At 37.7% G+C, this 14636-nt stretch overlaps 1 long non-coding RNA gene across 2 annotated transcripts in view; it reads left to right on the forward strand.

The window, feature by feature from the left end:
* The window catches only part of LOC143669735 (uncharacterized), an 84529-nt gene that overhangs the window by 1508 nt on the left and 68385 nt on the right, over nucleotides 1-14636 (forward strand). Inside the window, exons 2-3 of one of the 2 annotated variants that reach the window (XR_013169022.1) lie at nucleotides 10781-10864; nucleotides 12660-13206. The exons of the other annotated variant lie outside the window; for it this stretch is intronic. This is a non-coding gene — a long non-coding RNA (uncharacterized LOC143669735). Of the gene's footprint in view, nucleotides 1-10780; nucleotides 10865-12659; nucleotides 13207-14636 lie in introns of those variants that run through there. 2 annotated transcript variants of the gene reach the window in all.

The following is a 14636-nucleotide window of genomic DNA, read 5'->3' on the forward strand; positions in this document are numbered from 1 at the left end:
GAGTTTTAATAAATATTTATATCTATATAACCCAAACCCCTATCAAGTTATGAAATATAAATTTTCACTTGAGAAGTTCCTTCATTCCTATCCCTCTACTAAGACAACCATTTCTCTTATTTTTTTTAACCACCATGAATAAATTTTGCATGTTCTAGAACTTAACATTAATGAAGTATACAATATATATTCTGCTGGGTTAAGCTTCTTTCACACATCAGAATAATATTGTATGTATACCTAGCTCATTCTTTTTATAACTTAATAGTATTCAATTGCATGAATAACCAAGGATTGTTGTAGATTGCTTTGCTTGATTTTAATAGCATTTGACGCCATTGTTTCTTGACAGTATAAGAACCATGGTGGGAAATTTACTGGGGGCCACACAACAAATCCTAAAACGTCCAAGAAAGTCTCTGACATCAGTGATTTCTGCCACTGTTGTTGTCTTACTCCTCATCATAACTTAAGGGGAGTCACGGTTGTTGGACTTCTTTAAACTCTGTGGTTCTCCATATCCCTTGCACAATATAAAGATTAGCATGAAAATCATAGTAAGGTAAAAAAAAATGGATTGCTTTTCCTATTTCACCTTTAGTCTAGGTTTACATTATGAAGGAATCTAAGAGAGGAACTTGATGAATTTTCTGACTTGCCATGTGAATATAGATGCATCACTTGTTCTCTGAACCTCAGTTTTCCTATGTAAAAAGAGGATTATCTCCATGATCTTGGGCTTATTATGGGAATGGCAATCTGTAGTGCAAGAGTTGCACCCACATAATCAGGGCTATGATGGTGAAAGCAAAGGTGAGATGTCCTCTTCCCTCTGTTCTCTCCAGTCATCAGTGAAGACTGAGATTCTTCCAACATGGCTGCCTCTACCCTGTTTCTCACCTCCATGAAGAAACTGTAGAGAAGCTCCTAGGATGAAGGTGACTCTAAGTAGCCACTTCAGAATCTAGGTTGGTGAGTCACCAGGAAAAAACTCTTTAAACTATTGCAGGAACACAAGCAAAGAACTAGTAGCAGAGCCAGTCAACAAATTAATCTCTTTGATGACTTAAAATAGATGATATTCTATCTCTTCACAACTCCCTGGATTTCACATCCAATGATACATCATTGGATAGAGCCAAGCCAAAGTCATAAACCTTGACTCCTATCCCAGAGCCCTGTCCTCGATAGCACACCACTCCTGCAGCCCTGAGCTTCACCTGGTCATTCAATGACCAACAAATGGTGCTGTAGAATGGAGATTAAAACTTCCCCATCCTTTTTTTCCTTTTTCTGCATGGGCAGGCACTTGGAATAGAACCCAGGTCTCCAACATGGCAGGTGAGAACTCTGCCTGTTGAGCCACTGTAGTACACCCTTCCCCATCATTTTAGCACTTAGTTCATAGAAGTCCTAAATATTTACATATATAATCCTTGGGTTAAGAAGTTCTGTTCAAGAAAGGTTCCACTGAAGTGGGCTTGATTGAAAGTTGGGCTGGAATTAAAATTTAGTTCAGGATATATATCTAGGATTCAAACAAGTTTAGTAGAGTGGAGAACAGTGTGAATGGATCATAAGGAAAGTGCTGGGAAACAGAGTAGTTAAATTTGGGAAGGGTGGGAGATACCAGATCATGTCACTGAAAACCAAATTGAGAAACAAGTGTATTATGTGTTTTAGACTTTGACTGGAGTTGATGGGACCTTAACAGCATGTTGAATCTGAGAGGGCATAGGCATAGCTGGGCTTAGAAATGAACTTTAGGGGAAGGTTTCTTGGTCTGAGTGGACTGAACAATGAGAATTCTAGTAAAGAGGTCACAGAGTCTCTGTATTTTTCCATGAGTGCAGGCCTCAGGAGACAATCATCTCAGGAATTCCAGCATTTGTTAGAGACATGGGAAACATTGGCCAATTGAAACTGAATCAGAAATACTAGGTGAGCTTCAGCTCCCATCATGTTGTTGAAAATAAGACAGACCACAGCTCTTTCCAGTGAAACCTGCCCCTGAACATCATTGTGGACTAAACATGATCTCTAGAAACCATCAGACCCATAATGATGAGAAACCTTTGGGAGGACAAAAGACTGTTTGGGACTGGGATGTGCATGTGTGTATATATGTATATGTTATGTGCACATGTGAGTGGGTTTGTGCAGATGCATACCTTTGTCATGTGTGTAAAGGTCAATGCATGAGCATCTGTAGTTGAATGAGGTGGGTGGCAGCAGCTTGTAGCTCACAAAAACCCCTGAAGCTATGAAGCAGAGGGTAAAGAATAGTGTTTTCTCATCTGCTCTGGGCTCTCCTTAGCCATTGACTTTGGAAGTTGCTGCATATTATCAAGTATCTGTGGCAAAGGCCATGGTCTCTGAAGTGGGTTTTACAAGGAAAGTCAGAGCATCACAAAAGCTCTGTCGGGTGAGAAATCAGGGCAACAGGTGAGGAATGATGCATCAAGGCAATCATGCCCCCCTTCCCTACTATCCAGCACCAGTGAATTCCAGTCAAATTCTAATACTATATTACCAGGGGCTTAAGGGTGAATCCTTGACATGAAGAGTTTCTTGGCACCTTCCTTGGACCTTTACCCCACATGTGAGTGACCACAGCATCTTGGCATGCTTTAGCCTCTCTGTACAACTGCTATCTACTTTCCTTACCTTTCTTAAACTCACCACTCCCTGGCACAGAGCAAGATTTGTCCTCTGCCCCCTCCAAATACATGTACAGTGCATGTGATACTAAAGGGGAGTGACAGGGAAAGAGCTCACAAGTCAGGATTTGATATAGCACAGCAGCTCACTTACCTGAAGGAAAGCCAATTTGTGGACAACTTATGACATAGGAAGAAAATATTTTAGAATGGATGGATCCAAATTTCAAATAATAATGTATAATTACAAATATACCAAAGCAAACATAAGGGTATATTAAATATGTGAAACATGAAAATATAACGGAAAGAAATCAACTTGAAATATTAGGTAAGAAAACTATAATATTAGCATTAATAGTGTGATTTATTTATTATGGAATATAGAGATCAATAATTAGTTGATGCTTTTTAATATTTTACTTTCTCTACTTTTTCATATCTTATTTATATGTGTTTTTGGTAAATGCTCCTATCTACTGTTAATTCTAGCTCTATCTATACCTCTACTCCTATGAGCTTAAAAGTTAACAGAAGTTGTGGAAAAACAATTAGTTAAATGTACTTATTTGGGTGTTGTTTTTTTTTTTTTTGCTTTTTTTTTTATGTATGTGTTTCCTGAGTAATGCCACAGATACAGAACAATATAATTAATCAAACAACCCACTCTTACTTACGTCATTCTGTATGGCAATCTTCATTTATTTTAAAGTGTAAAAAATTTATCTATACAAAGATTAAAAATAACACATAATAGTTGATGCAAAACAATTTCCTGTCTCTACCACCCCCACCAAAATTTTTTCTTCCTTAAAATTCCACTTGCAATTTTATTTGTAGTATCATTGTAACATATATCTCCATATTCCTAAATAATATGTATGCCTTTCATTCTTTCATGAAACTCTAACTTGCACTACCCATATGCAAATTCTCGTGTGCCCTCATTTTTCCACCAAAGTTATTTGATTCATGTTACATTTCTAAAAACAGAAACTCTTGCCATAATTCTGTGTTATTCTCCTGACCTTTATCTTTCATAGAGGTTCTACTCAGATATGATTTTTTCCTTGGTTTTCTTTTCAAATTGAGGAGTGAGAACTTATAAATGAATGTAAGCTTTAAATGTGCAAAGTTTTCAAGCTGTGAACTCAGCTATGTCTTGTGTGCTCTGTCCTTAAGGATCATCTGATATCAGTATAATTAGGTTTTAGGTAATAGAAACTATGATATCATAAAACATGTGTCCCCTGTTAACACTTCACCCACAAAAGATAGTAATATAAGAATGTTAATATTGTAGGGGTTCCTATTTTTTTTCAAAAGAAAAATTATTTACTAGGCATGTAGTAGAAGAGCAGATGGCCTAGCTGTCCAAAATCTGTCTCCCCAAACTATAGTAATTCAGGTAGCTTTTTAAGTGAAAAAATGAGCAGGGTTTAGGATTATGAGCACAGTGGCAGCGGCCACAGATGAAGTAATTAGAGGTGATCTAATTATTGAGCATGCACAGATTGATTACATGCTTACTCACATAATGTCTGAAAGAAAATGGCAGAATGAGGTATAGCTGACTTGTAAATTAAATTCTAAGCCACTGTGTTTGTCAGGTGGGCCCACTTTGGTAAGATCTTTCATCAAGATGACATTAGATTTGGGGTGAGTAGTTCTGGGTTGACCCAAGACACTTCTCTAATAAATATTAGGGGCTGTCTTTAGTGATTATAAGACTCTAAATTTTAAAAACTGGATAACTGGGTATAAATAAATGTTAGCCACATGGTTTTTACAATCACAGAGGAAGAAGTTAAGGACCATAAAATTATTATCAGAGATCCACAGTGGCTCAGCATGCAAGAATGCTTGCCTGCCATGCCAGAGGACCTGGGTTCATTTCCCGGTGCCTGCCCATGTAAAAAAAAAAAAAAAAAAATATATATATATATATATATATATATATATATATATTTTTTTTTTTACATTATATATATATATATATATATATATATATAATTATTATCAGAGATCAAGGCAACTGAATTACAATTAAGAGATATCAATTATTTCCCTGTCTCTACTCCAATTGGTCAAAAAGCAAAAAGGAATATTTATATAATGATTCAGTAATCAAAATATTCCCTTATGCCCTGTTTTCTTGGTTACAATTGCTTCCTCTCATTTGATAATTATCTCTCAATCTTGATGGATATCTGGGCAATGACTCTCTGACTGCTTCAAGACTGAAAAAGGGCATTGTAATAAGGGGCAAAGGTATGAAATGATGAAATCAGTTGTTATTCTTGGAGATTCCAGTATCTCTGAGTTTTATGACAGCATTTAACAACAGAACTATACTGATTGACATTAACAAAGTCACTACAAATTCAAACTCTTCCACATACTAAGGTAACAAATGGCCAAGTAACAAAAAGACAGATTATTTGAAATCTAGGTAATCAATGTTATACAAAAGTCCATTTATACTTTTTATTAAACTTAACCAATTTCTTAAATAGGGTATATGTGGTAGTTAGATTCAGTTGTCAACTTGGTCTGGTAAAGGTACCTAGTTCTGTTGCTGCAGACATGAGCCGATGGTATACGAACCTCATCTGTTGCTGATTACATCTGAAGTCAGCTAGGAGGCATGCCTGCTGCAATGAATGATGTTTGACTTAATTGACTGGTGCTTAAATGAGAGGGTACCATGTAGCACAGCCCAAGCAGCTCAGCATACCTCATCTCAGCATTCACAGCTCAGCCCAGGCCTTTGGAGATACAGAAAAAAATCACCATGGGGAAAGTTGTTGGAACCCAGAGGCCTGGAGAGAAGGTCAACAGAGACCATCCTGTGCCTTCCCATGTAGGAAAGAATCTCAGTTGAAAGTTAGCTGCCATTCCTCTGAAAAATAATAAAATAAATCCCCTTTTATTAAAAGCCAATCCATTTCTGGTGTGTTGCATTCCAGCAGCTAGCAAACTAGAACAGTATATTTGAAGTGTCAGAATCTATTCAATTATACATTATATAAGTATTATTACTACCAGCTACACTGCTTAGTTTATGTAACTTAACCTGTTAGGCTATTTTAAGAGCAATTTTGAGAATGTACTTATAATACTAGCTTATTTTTTTCAGTAAGCTCATATAGATTTATGGAGAACACACCCATGCAGAATAAAATTGCATTTGTTCAATCCAAAATTTATCATAAAATCCCTTTTATCAAAGGTTGAAAAAGACTTTTTGTTTTCATAAAGTCTTAAAAATACCAATAATTTAAAAGAATGCATTGACTGACAAGTTCTGGGAAATATACAGCAATTATTTAATATGTCCCAAGTCTAAATGCAGAAAAACTTTTCCTTATCTCTCAGAGATCTTTCATTTTACTTACTGAAATTTGGTAATTAGATTTTATACAATTGCTACTATCCCAAGGCTACTTATATTTTAATAATAATCTCATTACTGCAGTTAACACTGCAAAGGTATTATTGGAAAAATAATATTAATAAACATAGGCTATTCTGTAGCACTTTTTATGCTTACCATTTCTAATTTCCAGGCCCAGTAAAAAGAATTCTAACCATACCTTGCCATATCTTTATGTGCCTTATCTTCCCCTATAACTGCTTTATGTGGTTGGGCCTTAGATCAGGAATAGGTTGCATGAAAGATATGAGGCTTGTTGATTCTGGATTTGAAAATTTTAGGTGAGGGTCATGGAATTTTGAGGGTTCCTATGCCCTTCTTTTAACCATTTCCAATGATTAGATTTATTTTACTAAAAGCTGTGAATAGGTCCATTGGAAAAGTCTTTGCTTTTTCCAAAGGCAGCCCTTTGCCAGTTTTCTGCTGCCTTTAGGAAATTCCAGGGGTGTTTTCTTTCTAATGTCCAGGTTTGTTTAGAGTAATTACAAAACTAAGATTGTGATTCTTGCCATTCAGAGAGATATTTTTTCTCTTTTTGCTTTTTTACTTCAGAAGTACTCATTTATATAGTTATATCAGGCATCTAATTACTTCTAAGCAGTTCAAATGGAGCTCTTTAAGAATTTTCGTATTAATTTGTTATTATCATCCAGAGATATGAGATTATACATTGATAAGACACATTCAGACACAAATAGAAAATTAGTTACACAGAAATACTTTTGGGAGGGACAAATAAAATATTGAATATATTATATCCTCCCATTTTTACCTTTTTGAAGAACAGTTCATGCTGTAATATCTTTAACTTTAACTATAATGGTAACATTTCCATTTCAAATCACATAGAGGCCAGATTATGTTACAGGAATAAAATCTTTTTATAGACTCATAACCAAAATCTTTTCAATTTTCAATACAGCCCAAACGTTCCCTTTTAAGAGAATTTCTATAATCCAGTTAGGAACATTTGACCAATAAAAATGTAGGAACACACCAATTAATAACTGGACTGAACACACCAGGTAGCAAACAGGCATTAAACGCTTAACACATCAATTAACAATTAAGCAAACATCAGCTCTTTAAATATACCCAGGTAACACACCAGCTAGCATTTAAACAGGCTTACTTAACTTCATTAAATGCCAATTAATTGTTGGATTACTCATTTTTTGGAGAATAGTCAACAGCCAAATTTGGGCCAGAGCCTCAAACCCTACACAGAACATACACCCAATACATCAATTAACAATTTTACAGGCATAAAACACATTATACCAATTTAACAATTAACCAATACCTAGGTAACACACTGGCTAACACTTAAATAGAGCTACTTAATTTCAGTAAATATCAGTTAATTGTTAAATTAGGTCAGGACTTCACAGATCTTGTATACAATGGTACCCAAAATCAGAAGGTTTAGAGGTCAGAGAAAAAGGGATTATTCTGGAAGCATTACCCTGGCCTAGATCAAGGTGACCCAAATCACCTATTCATTTCTTGATCTGCTTTTAACCTAATGACCCACTCATCCAGTCAAATGTCCAGACATGGTAAAAAAAAATGTTTCTCTCTGAATCTTTTTAAGGCACCAAAATTCTCTGGAGCCTCGAGACTTAATTCAGCCCAGTGGCCATAAAAGGCTCTATTACCTGGCTTACCTGCTCTGCTCGAGTTCCAGAACCTCAGTCATTCATCCCAGAGGGGCATCCAATTGTCACTGGACAAAGGCTGTGGATTATTTTACCTGATGTACTCAACAACCAATTACCCCAAGACACCAGTGTTTCAAAGAAAGAATTTATTACTAAGCATGTAGTAGGAGAGCACGTGGACTAGCAGCCCAAACTCTGTCTCAGTAGGGGTTCCAGTAAACACAATATAAGGCCTTCATTAATATGAAGGAATAACTCAAAGTAGAATTTCAGATGGTGAAAATGAAAACAGACATCAGCAAAATGGTAGAATAGAGAGCTCCAACTGCTACCCTACCTCAAAACATTGGAAAATCAACAGCAATTGGCAGAATCAACTTTTCCAGAACACTGGAAATCATTCAGTAATTTAAGGCAATGAAGCATGCAATTAATCAAGCAAAGAACAACTTTAAAATGATAGAAAAATTCTGTGGTGTTTTACTTTTTAAATGTAATGTTATATCAAAACATGCCAATGAAGCTAATTGATATTTTTATTTAAAATATTATAATTTATGGGTTTACAAAGCAATCACACATAAAATACAAGATTTCCATAAATCTCCCATGCCAACACTTGCATTGGTGTGGAAATTTTGGTAAAATTGATAGCATATTTTTTGTAATTCTATTTTTTAACAGTACTTGCATTTGTTACAATTGAAGGATTACTAAAGTAATGGTGTAACAATTGTCCACAGTTTATGAAGGAATATTTCCTCCCATATTACAGCACATTTCACCTTACTGCTCACCAGTTGCTGTAACCTTAGGTCACCTCAAACCTTTGGCATTCATGAATAATGCCACTATAAACACCAGTATGCAAATGTCTATTTGTATCCCATTCTATTCTTCCAAGTATATAACTAATAAATGGGTAGTGGTATTATGTGCAACCTTATAATTAGCCTCCAAAGGAAATACTACCCTGCCCTCCAAAAGAATTGCATCATTCTGCTTCCCAACAGCAGTGAATAGGTATCTCTCATTTCTGCATCTTCTCCAGCACTTGTATCTTTCCTTTTACTTTTATCCTTTACTACAATTTTATTGAGATATATTCAAATACCATATAATCAATCTAAAGTATGCAATCAATGACTCACTGTATTATCATATAGTTGTGGATTCATCAGCAATCAACCTTAAAATATTTTCATTAATCTAAAAAATAAATGAAAATAAAATAGAAATCCAAGTATTCCATACCCTTTGTTCCCCTCCATTATTAATTTTTGTCTTTATTTTATTACTCCTCTACCCATATACTGGATAAAGGGAAAGTCAGTCACAATTTTTTTTTCAAACACACAGCCACAGGATAAAAACTACCTAGTTACACAATCATTAACTCAGATCAAGGCTACTGGATTATAGTTCAGCAATTTCATATATTTGCTTCTAACCTAAGACAATAGGAACTAAAAAGAAATATGCATACAATCAGAAGTCATATTAATTTGTTAAACCCTAATTTCTCAATTAAGCCTCTCCCTCTTATTTGATGACTCTCTCAATCTTCAGAGAAATCTGAACATAGTCATTTTAACTTCTTCATGATGTAAAGGGGTGTTGATCTTATGAGGTAGAGAAAATAAAACTGGTTGATGTTCTTGAAGACTCATACCTCCAAGTTTCAGTGCTTGTCTGGCATTGGAACAAACTAGTGGCCTTAAATTTCTGAGAAAATAAACTCAGTAAACAAAATTTTATAGATTTTAGATAGCCTCAGTCATGGTTGGGTTCATCTGTCAACTTGACCAGGGGGTGGCGCCCATTTGTCTGAGTGGGCAGGTGCTGGCCTGTCTGTTGCTATGAGGACATTTCATAGAATTAAATCATGATCACTTGGTTGCATCCACAGCTAATTGTATTTGTTATCAGTGAAGGGGGTGTCTTCTCCAATGAGTGACGTTTAATTTCATCACTGAGGGGCTTTTAAGGAGGATTCAGAAGGGACAGTTTCTCCTCCTGCTTCAGCTATAGCTTGTCCAGACCCTTCATTGGAGTCATCACCTTCACAGCCTGCCCTTCAGATTTTGAACTCTACATTCTCATGGTTATGTGAGATACTTTTATAAATTTTACATCTACAGATATTTCCTGCTGATTCTGTTCACTGGAGAACCCTAGCTAGTACAGCTTGGACCCAGGAGTGGTTCTTAAGAAACAAAATCTTAAAAATGGGGTTTTCTGATTGGTTTTATATTCTGACTGAACTCAAAGGCCCTAAGGACTCTAATTCCCATATCCAGAATGATACTGTCAAATCATGGGGTGAACTGGCAAAAGAGATAGTCAAAATATCACCATTGGATTCTTCTAATGTTTTGCTTGTATGAAGCCAGGCTCAAGGGATAATGTTTTTGACATCTTTACAGAGTTTTGTGGAAATTGGAGGTATAGAGATGTCGGTTGATTGTTGTTAGATATGCTGTATATATTAATGAGTGAAAGGGATGGGCTTAAGACTTCAAATGAGAAGCTTATGCACAGTCTGACAGATGTAAATGTTTCTATGAGCATCTTGAAGGAAAATCTTATTTCCTGTAGCCTTAGACTTGAAAGCTCCAAAAATCATACTCAGAATCTTATAGTTAGAGTAGCAACTTTACAATGTAAACTGAAATCTCAATCTTGCATGGTGTCTGCTGTTAAAGTGAGGTCGTTTGCTGGAGCATTGATCCCTGAAAAATGGGATGGTGACATGGATTGATAATGATGTCGGTGGAGAGGTTGAAACCCTAAGTCATGCTGAGTCTTCTCTATTACAGGTAACCCTGTAATAGTCTGCCTTGAGGGCATAGCCACCCCACCGCTAGCCCGTTCTGGTCACCTGACCTCCACCTGAAGAGATTAGCCTTAAGTGATTAATCATGTTTCACCAAATGAAACTGCAAATGAATGCCCTGAAGAAATGGCTTGGAAGATACTTCTAATTCTTTTCATGGGCCTCCCCCAACCCTCATTTCTTCCAGATCTGTAACTAGACTAAAGTCTGAACAGACCCCAAATGGTGAGCTATGATGTCATGAAGAGGCATGTTATACTCCAAAAAAACTGTGTGAGTTTTCCAATTTATATAGACAGACATCAGGGGAATATGAGTGGCAATGCATTTTAAGGGTGTTGGTTAATGGTGGGAGATTTATAAAGCTAAATCAAGCTGAATTTATTGATATGGTCCCATTAAGCAGAGATTCTGCTTTAAATGTTGGAGCTCAAGGGCTTAGAAAAGGCAATAACAGTTTGGATGGTTGGCTGAAACATGGGACAAAAGGTGGCTGACATTACCTGAGGTTGAAATGCCAGAATTACCCTGGTATAATGAAGATGAGGGGATCCAGAGGCTTAGTGGGACTGGAATGTTAGAGTGGATTTATCATGGAAAACCTGCTCTTCCATCCCAGGAATGTCTGGTGGATGCACCTTTTACCAGAACAGTGAAAAATAAACTTGTGAGACTAGCGCCAACATCCCTGAAGAGCTCTGTGGTTGCGCTTCTCTGTAGGTCAGATATTACTGTGGGAACTGCTGTCACTGAACTGGAAACCTTAAACACAATGGGGATGACCAGATCCGAAGTTGACAGAAGCCAGATGGCAGCACTCAATAGCCATAAACAATGTGGATGTGGCTATCATAGTAGGCAGCAGACTCAAAGCAGTAGTCAAAATAATCTGACTCACTGAGACTTGTGGCATTGGCTAGTAAATCATGGGGTACTTGGAAGTATAATAAATTGGCAAGCTACAAAATTCTTTCCTTTAGGGACACCCCAAAAAGGGATTGGAGTGCTGCAGCTGTTCACTTTTGGGTGGTACCTGCATATTGTGCAGAACTATCTATAAACCAGGCCCAACTTTTCTCTTCCTCAGTCAAAGCATGGTGTGGGATTCCCCAAGAGGCCATAGATCTGATCTGAGAAAGAGAAGGCAATGTGGTGGAAGTGGAGACCATGGGCATTTGGGCCACTTCCTATGTAACTTATTTGTGCCTTCAGGAACTTTCTGGCACTATCTCCTATATACCATTTCCATTTAATGATGGAGTGCTGCTGTACATGCCCAAATTTATGATTTGGTTAGTCAGACAACCCACAGCTCAGATCTCATGATAACTTGGTAGCCTATGGTTAAGCATTCAATCTTAACTAAGACCCAGTAGCAGATCAAAAGCTTTTTCTGAAAAGGAGAGTAGTTATCTGCAGCAGATGGTAAGGCTTTGCTCCAAAATCCTAAGGTTCTGCACTGTGATTTTCCCACAAGGGCAATAAAATCTTATTTCCTGTAGCCTTAGATTTGAGATCTCCAAAAATTGTACTCAGAATCTTATTGTTAGAGTAGCAACTTTACAATGTAAAGTATTAGAGTAGCAACTTTACAATGTAAAGTGGTGAGGGGAAATCTCCCAGTGGGCAGAACTTTGGGTAGCATACCTGGTTGTTCATTGTACTGGGAAAGAGAACTGGCCATAAGTGCATTTGCATACTGACTCATTGCCTGTTGCTAAGGTTTGGCTGAATTGTCAGTGACTTAGAAAGACCATGATTGGAAAATTGTTGACAAAGAGGTCTTGGCAAGAGGTATATGGATAGACCTTTCTGAGTGGGTAAAAACATGAAGATATTTGTGTCCCATGAGAATGTGCACCAAAGGGTGACTTCAGCAGAGGAAGGTGTTAACAATCAAGTGGATAAGATGACCCATTCTTTGGATACCAGCCAACCTCTTTCCCCAGCAACTCCTGTCACTGCCCAATGGGCTAATGAACAAAGTGGTCATGGTGGTAGGGATGGAAGTTATGCATGAGCTCAGCAACATGGACTTTCACTCACCAAGGCTGATCTGTCTACAGCCACTGCTGAGTGCCCAGTCTGCCAACAGCCAAGACCCATGTTCATCCCCTGATATGGCTTCATTCCCCCAGGTGACCAGCTTACTACATGGTGGTATGTTTATTATATTGGACTACTCCCTTCATGTTCAGAGAAGCAATTTGTTCTCACTGGTATAGCACATACTCTGGACGTTGGCTTGCTTTCTCTATATGCAATATTTCTGCCAACACTACCATCTACGTACTTACAAAATGCCTTTATCCATCATCATGGTATTCCACACAGCATTGCTTCTTATCAAGGAGCACACTTCATATCAAATGAAGTATGGGAATGGGCACATGATCATGGAATTCTCTGGTCCATGTTTCCCATCATCTAGAAACTGCTGGATTGATAGAATGGTAGAGTGGCCTTTTAAAAACTCAATTTTGGTGCCAACTAGGTGACAGTACTTTGCAGGGCTGGGGTAATGATCTCCAGTAAGCTGTGCATGCTCTAAATCAGCATCCACTGTATGGTGCTGTTTCTCCCATAGCCAGGATCCATGGGTCCAGAAAGCAAGGGTGGAAATGGGAGTGGCACTACTTGCTATTACCCCTAGTGATCCACTAGAGAAAATTTGCTTCTGGTCCCTGTGGTCTTTGCCTCTGCTTGTCTACAGGCTTTATTTCCAGAAGGCAGAGTGCCTCCACCAGGAGAAACAATGATTACATTGAACTGCAATCTAGGGTTGCCACCTGGTCACTTTGGGCAACTCATACCCCTGGATCAAAAAGCCAATAAAAGGATTACTTTATGGCTGGGGTGATTGACCCTGATTATCAGGGGGAAATAAGACTGCAGTTACACAATGGAGGTAAAGAAGTGTTTTCCTGAAATATAAGAGATCCTTTAGGGCATTTTTTAGTACTACCATGTCCTATGATTAAAATCAATGGAAAACTGCAACATCCCAATTCAGGCACGACTACCAATGGTTCTGAAATGTCAGTATTGAAGGTTTGTATCACCCCACCAGACAAAAAACTACAGCCAGCTGAAGTGCTTGCTGAGAGTAAAGGAAACATGGAATGAGTAGTTGACGAAGGTAGTGATAAATATGAGCTACAGCCATGTGATCAGTTACAGAAACGAGGAATTGTAATGCTGTTTTTTCATGATATAGTATTTAAACTTTATGATATCAAGTTTAGTTTAAGAATGAATATTACCTAAGGATTTGCACTCTATTCTGTGGAGATTTAATGCTTTTACAGTTATATGCAAGACAGTTGAGTATTGTTAGGTAAGGGGAAAAAATGTACCTGTTATTGTTTTCTATTTAGAGACTAAATGTGGTTTAAGATAATGTATATAGCTTCCAAACTGACAAGGGGTGGATTGTCATGTCAGACTCATCTGTCAATTTGGCCAGATGGTGGTGCTCATTTGTCTGGTTGGGTGAGTGCTGTCCTGTCTGCTGTTTTGAGGATATTTCATAGAATTAAATCATGATCACATTAGCTGTATTCACAGCTGATTGCATTTGTTATCAGCCAAGGGAAGCATCTTCTGCAATGAGTGATACTTAATCTAATCACTGGAAGGTGTTGACCCTCCTTCACTTGTACACCTCACATCACCCTGCTTGGCCCTGGTTAGCCAAAGACAGGTAAGATTCCTCAGGGAAAGAACAACATAAGACAGGCCCAGTCACAAAAGGGCCATCAGGAAAAAACTTGGGGCCAACAGAGGTAGGGCACAGACCCTCATCCTCCCAAATTTGTAGGGCTGAAACCCTGCATGGCTACCTTGTTTCCCATTCCCAACTCAAATCGGTACATTCCAACAGCTGCAACAACAAAAAAGAATGAGATATAGGTGATGCTATTGCCCACTGGCTTGGGCAAGCATCAAAGAGGAGAATGTATTCAGGCATCCCCCATTTGCCCAAGCTATTTTCTCTGACCGCAAGCAGGCCCCTGTTTATGTAGGCCATTTTCCTTTGAGAA

This window comes from Tamandua tetradactyla, chromosome 26 (assembly GCF_023851605.1).
Source record: "Tamandua tetradactyla isolate mTamTet1 chromosome 26, mTamTet1.pri, whole genome shotgun sequence".
In the NCBI taxonomy this organism is placed as follows: domain Eukaryota; kingdom Metazoa; phylum Chordata; class Mammalia; order Pilosa; family Myrmecophagidae; genus Tamandua; species Tamandua tetradactyla.